We start from the raw sequence: 6,629 nt of genomic DNA, 5'->3' as shown, positions 1-6,629 counted from the left end.
AGACACGAGTGGAAACCGCCTGGCAGTTTCACCTTATGGACCCAAGATTCCTAGCGCAAGATGACCCACAGGCCGATGATGCCAAAGGAAAGAAAGCCCTATGACAACACATGATGATGAAACGTAACTCCTTAAAAGAAGTTAGTGTCAAAGCAGTTAGGAGGATGCTCAAAAGGCTCAGTACGCCTAGAGAAGGAAGCGAAGACTCCCGGGTGACCGTGGCTATAGCTCCGAGCCTGAAGGCGAGCTCCCCGGGGGAAAGATCAACGACGACACTGAGAGTCGAAGAAGGCTGACGACGCAAAGTTCACAGAGAAACGTTCAAAGAGAATGCAGAGATGGATCGGAACTACCCTGCCAGCCAAAGGCACTGCTGAGGCTGAGGACAAGCCCTATCCCTTTATTTCCAAAGAGCCCCATCCCCCTACAGACCTCTCCGCTAAGCTAACATTAAACTGCCTCCTGTGATAGCAAAGGTTTTTCCCCTTCTCCCAACTACTCGCCCCAACACTTAGCTTTTGGAAGATGAGCGAACAAAATCCATCGTCAGCTGGATGTGGACATTGAGACGTGTGCTTCGGTGCAGCCGTTTCCAAACTTCACCTAGAAGCCTCCTCACGGTACCTAAGAGAAAACAGAAAAGGTGACTATTGCCCTCAAAATGAGTAATCCCCGGGACTCTTCCACGCCACTGTCCCAGCTCACCTCAAATCTTGATTCGACTCCAGAGGCTGGCCCGAAGATACCTGCAAAAAGAAAAGGTACACGCTTAGCATGCTGCTACGGAACGCTCACCCGTGACTCATCCTGCCTAAACACCGACTCACCCGCTTGCCTCTGTTCCTTGGCACACCTAGGGCAGGGACGGCACTTGTAATGAAACAAAGCAAAAAAGGATGCTAAGATACTGGGAAAACACAACCTCCCTGATCTGACAAGTATGCCACACCTATACCTAAAGCTTGCACCCACCTGGCATCGGGCATCCTTGGCCGGGAGAAGTTGCAAGTGGACCACCTAACAAAAAAACAGTGGATGCTTAGAGTTGCACCAGAAATTGAGTGCTGCAACAGAGACACCATTTACGCTTCCCCAGCAGACACCAACAATGACTGACCTGATCAGGGGAATCCTTCTGTACCTGAAGGAAAGTTAAGGCAAAAGTCAAAGGGCTGCAGGATAACTTTACAGCTCCAAACAGCTTGTGTCAATCTAGGAATACCACCTAGAGTCCAACTACAGCCCACGCTACAAATCTCAAGTCCCCGGGACTGGTCCTATCGCACCAGGCTACGCAGCGGGGCAGAGCGGCTCCAGCACAAATACGTGCACACACCCGTGACACAGGACGGGACATGACAAACAATGGGGGACACAACAGGGACAGAAATCTCTTGGCAAGAAGAATGACTGCAAGGACCAAAAGAATGCAATATGAGATGACCGAGTCGAGAGCGATGGCGAGCTGATGAGGCTCAGAGAACCCTGGAGGAAGAAGATGCTAACTGAATGATGTATTCCAAGAAGCTGCAAAGATGGATGCCTGTGAATCCTACGGTCAGAATCCTCTACCAGTCCTCACATTCTTACGACTCCTAATCCGCCGCAATGGATCCTTGCGGGGCGCAGCTGTCCATACGGCTCAGAACAAGACCTGAAAAGACATCTGACCGGATGCTTCTAAAAAGAGTGGCAGTTCTGATGCCTGTCTGAGCTCCCGAGTCAAAAGTTCTATGGCATCGGTGCCAGGCCGAGGAACGCAGAGATCACAGATGCTAAGAATGATGCATGGGTTTCTTACAGGCCCCTCAAAGGGCTAAGGAAAAAGACCTGAGACACCCAAACACACAGAATGCACGACAGACAAGTGACATGAGACAAACCGGGACTGCTCTGCCCTGCGCACCTCAGCACTGTGATCACAAGTGAAACTTTGCCTTTCAGTGGCCTAAAGGGCACTTCCTGCACATCCCCATCTCCAAAGCGGACTCAAAAACTCCTCCCGGTGAGTCCCGACCCAGCACCCTGCTTTCATCCCCTCTCTGGGTCACAGCCCTCTACTTATCTCAGACATCTGGGGATGCCGATCCATGTCTGGTGTGAAGGAAGGCAGCCTCCCTGGCTGGGAAGTTCCTGCTGTCACTGGGCCGTCGTCTCTTAGACAGCTACATTAAAGAAAACCGAGCATCAATGCGTGATCTGGGCAGCACATCGGCCAAAACCTAACAATTCTGCTGCTCACCGGTCTCCAGAGAATGCCCAGCTCCTCGGGCCACATGCTTTTGCCGCGCTCGGAGGCCACACCGTCGTTGCAGGGTATGCCTGGGTTAAGAGGAGACGAGGTGATGTGGCATTGCTGAAACCTGAGCGGACCCTCCCTTCTCCTCCCTGCTTCCCCGACTCACCGCAACTCCATGGCTGTTGCCAAAGGCGACCCAGATGACACCTTTAAGTAAAAAAGGCAAAGGCTTCATCACCGAGTCCTGTAAGACTCCCAGAGGGCTCACAAGAGCAGCAAACCCGGTCCATTGGCCAGTGCGTGACGGGAGCTTTGCATACTCCAAGTGAATTACCTAAAGAACACAAACTAAAATGGAGGCTTAGAGCTGCACCAGAAAGTGAGACTTAAGCACTAACAAAGGCTTCATTCCACTGGACACTGCTCAACTTGCCCTCTTCAACCTGACTGCTGATATCTGGCTTTACTTCCTAAAAATAAAAACAAAGAACAGTGCTGTAACAGAGTCACCATTTACGCTTCCCCTGTAAACACAAACTGTGACTGACCTGCTATGGGGAGCCCCCTAATCCAGGATGGGATGCTCTGCCATGGATTTTATCCTGCTGCATCTGAAAGAAAGTTAAGACAAGTCAAAGGGCTGAAGGAGAACTTCACAGCTCCAAACATCCTGTGTCAAACTAGGAATACCATCTAGAGCCTGACTACACGCCGCCTTACAAAGTTCAAGTCCCCGGGACTTGTCCTATCGCACCAGGCTACGCAGCAGGGCAGAGCGGCTCCGGCACAAATATGTGCACCCACCTGTGACACAGGACAGGACGTGACAAACAATGGGGACATAACAGGGATAGAAATCTCGTGGCAAGAAGGATGACTGCAAGGACCAAAAGAATGCAATATGAGATGACCGAGTCGAGAGCGATGGTGAGCTGATGAGGCTCAGAGAACCCTGGAGGAAGAAGATGCTAACTGAATGATGTATTCCAAGAAACTGCAATGATGAATGTCCGAGAATCTTGTGGTCAGAATCCTCTACCAATCCTCACGACTCCTAATCTGCCGTAATGGATCCTTGCGGGGCGCAGCTGTCCATACGGCTCAGAACAAGACCTGAAAAGACATCTGACCGGATGCTTCTAAAGAGAGATGCGATTCTGATGCCTGTCTGAGCTCCCGAGTCAAAAGTTCTATGGCATCGGTGCCAGGCCGAGGAACGCAGAGATCACAGATGCTAAGAATGATGCATGGGTTTCTGACAGGCCCCTCAAAGGGCTAAGGAAAAAGACCTGTGACATGGGATACCCAAACAACACATAATGCACGACGGACAAGTGACACGAGACACACCGGGACTGCTCTGCCCTGAGCACCTCAGCACTGTGATCAAAAGTGACACTTTCCCATTACATAGTCTAAGGGGCCACTTCTTCCACATCCGTCTCCAAAGCAGACTCAAAAATCCCTCCCGGTGAGTCCCAGCCCAGCAACCCACTTTCATCCCCTCTGCGGGTCGCAGCCCTCTACTCATCTCTCAGACAGGTGGGCATGCCAATCTGTGTCAGGTGCAAAAGAAAGCAGCCTCGCCATCTGAGCAGTCCCTGCTGGCACCGGGCTGTTGTATCTTACTCTGCCAAGAGAAAGAAAACCAAACATCAGTGCACAAGCTTAGCAGCACATCGGCCAAAACCAAACAAGTCTGCTACTCACCACATTCTTAAGAATGCCCAGGTCCTCGGGCCGCACGCTTTGGCCGTGCTCGGAGGCTGACGCCGTTGTCACAGGATTAAGACGCCATTGTCTGCCTAGATTAAGCAGAGACAACTTGATTTGGCATTGTTGAAACCTGAAAGGACCCTCGCTGCTGCTCCCAACCTCCCCGACTCACCACAACTCCTTGGCTGGCCCTGATGGCTACCCAGATAGGATGGTGAATGAGAAAATTTAAAGGCTTCATCGCAAAGACCTGTAATACTTCCACAAGGCCCACATGTGCAGGAAACCCGGTGCATTGGCCAGTGCGTGACGGGGGCTGGACATACTGCCGAGTCAATTGCCTAAAGCAAACAAACGAGAATGGAGGCTTGGAGTTGCACCAGAAATGAGACTTAAGCAATAACAACTACTTCTGTACACAACTCAATGCTCACCTTGCCCACTTGGCCTTGACTGCTGCATCTGCCTTGACTTCCTAAAAATAAAAACAGAACAGTGCTGTAACATAGTCACCATTTATGCTTCCTCTGCAGATACAAACAGTGACTGACCTGCTCAGGGGAACCCACGAGCCTGGGATGGGGTGCCCAGACAAGGATATAATGCATCAGCACCTGAAAGAAAGTTAGGATATACGTCAAAGGGCTGCAGGATAACTTTACAGCTCCAAACAGCTTGTGTCAATCTAGGAATACCATCTACAATCCAACTACACACTGCGTTACAAAGTTCAAGTCCCCGGGACTAGTCCTATCGCACCAGGCTACGCAGCAGGGCAGAGCGGCTCCAGCACAAATACGTGCACACACCCGTGACAGAGGATGGGACGTGACAAACAATAGGGACACAACAGGGACAGAAATCTCTTGGCAAGAAGAATGACTGCAAGGACCAAAAGAATGCAATATGAGATGACCGAGTCGAGAGCGATGGCGAGCTGATGAGGCTCAGAGAACCCTGGAGGAAGAAGATGCTAACTGAATGATGTATTCCAAGAAGCTGCAAAGATGGATGCCTGTGAATCCTACGGTCAGAATCCTCTACCAGTCCTCACATTCTTACAACTCCTAATCCGCCACAATGAATCCTTGTGGGGCGCAGCTGTCCATACGGCTCAGAACAAGACCTGAAAAGACATCTGACCGGATGCTTCTAAAGAGAGATGCGATTCTGATGCCTGTCTGAGCTCCCGAGTCAAAAGTTCTATGGCATCGGTGCCAGGCCGAGGAACGCAGAGATCACAGATGCTAAGAATGATGCATGGGTTTCTGACAGGCCCCTCAAAGGGCTAAGGAAAAAGGCATGTGATACCCAAACACACAGAACGCACAATAGACAAGTGACACGAGACACACCGGGACTGCTCTGCCCTGAGCATGTCAGCACTGTGATCAAAAGTGACACTTTCCCATTCAGTGGCCTAAGGGGCACTTCCTGCACATCCCCATCTCCAAAGCGGACTCAGAAACCACTCCGGTGAGTCCCAACCCAGCATCCCACTTTCATCCCCTCTGCGGGTCGCAGCCCTCTACTCATCTCTCAGACAGGTGGGCATGCCAATCTGTGTCAGGTGCAAAAGAAAGCAGCCTCGCCATCTGAGCAGTCCCTGGTGGCACCAGGCTGTTGTATCTTGCTCTGCCAAGAGAAAGAAAACCAAACATCAGTGCACAAGCTTAGCAGCACATCGGCCAAAACCTAACACGTCTGCTACTCACCACATTCTTAAGAATGCCAAAGGTCCTCGGGCCACACGCTTTGGCCGTGCTCAGAGGCTGACGCCATTGTCGCAGGGTCTGCCTAGATTAAGCAGAGACAACTTGATTTGGCATTGCTGAAACCTGAATGGACCCTCGCTGCTGCTCCCTACCTCCCCGACTCACCACAACTCCTTGGCCGGTCCTGATGGCTACCCAGATAGAATGGTGAAATAGAAAATTTAAAGGCTTCATCGCAGAGTCCTGTAATACTTCCACAAGGCCCACATGTGCAGGAAACCTGGTGCATGTGCTGGCTGGTGACAGGGGCTGGACATAAGCCAAGTCAATTGCCTAAAGCAAACAAACGAGAATGGAGGCTTAGAGTTGCACCAGAAAGTGAGACTTGAGCAATAACTACTTCTGTACACTACTCAATGCCCACCTTGCCCACTCAGCCTCGACTGCTGCATCTGCCTTGACTTCCTAAAAATAAAGACAAAGAACAATGCTGTAATATAGTCACCATTTATGCTTCCTCTGCAGATACAAACAGTGACTGACCTGCTCAGGGGAACCCACGAGCCCGGGATGGGTTGCTCTGCCAAGGATATAATGCATCAGCACCTGAAAGAAAGTTAGGATATACGTCAAAGGGCTGCAGGATAACTCAACAGGTGGAAACATCTTTTGTCAATCTAGGAATACCATCTAGAGTCCAACTACACACCACATTACAAATATCAAGTCCTCGGGACTTGTTCTATGGCACCAGGCTACGCAGCAGGGCAGAGTGGCTCCGGCACAAATATGTGCACACACCCGTGACACAGGACGGGACGTGACAAACAATGGGGACACAACAGGGACAGAAATCTCTTGGCAAGAGGAATGACTGCAAGGACCAAAAGAACGCAAAATGAGATGACCGAGGCGAGATCCACGACGAGCTGATGAGGCTCAGAGAGCCCAGGAGAAAG

The 6,629-nt window shown here is 50.9% G+C and overlaps 1 long non-coding RNA gene across 1 annotated transcript; it reads right to left on the bottom strand.

Annotated features, from left to right (window-relative positions):
- Positions 1–4,416: 4,416 nt before the first annotated feature.
- On the bottom strand, positions 4,417–6,278 carry LOC119708334. Its single transcript, XR_005259053.1, has 6 exons — positions 6,095–6,278; positions 5,836–6,003; positions 5,671–5,752; positions 5,456–5,590; positions 4,507–4,569; positions 4,417–4,430 (listed from the first exon to the last, which is right to left on the bottom strand). It is a non-coding gene; the product is annotated as an uncharacterized LOC119708334 (long non-coding RNA).
- Between the last annotated feature and the right edge of the window lie 351 nt (positions 6,279–6,629).

The sequence above is a fragment of the Motacilla alba genome, chromosome 1A (genome assembly GCF_015832195.1).
Source record: "Motacilla alba alba isolate MOTALB_02 chromosome 1A, Motacilla_alba_V1.0_pri, whole genome shotgun sequence".
NCBI lineage: Eukaryota > Metazoa > Chordata > Aves > Passeriformes > Motacillidae > Motacilla > Motacilla alba.
Note: the sequence above shows the minus strand (reverse complement) of the source record. Positions and strands in the feature narration are given on the sequence as shown.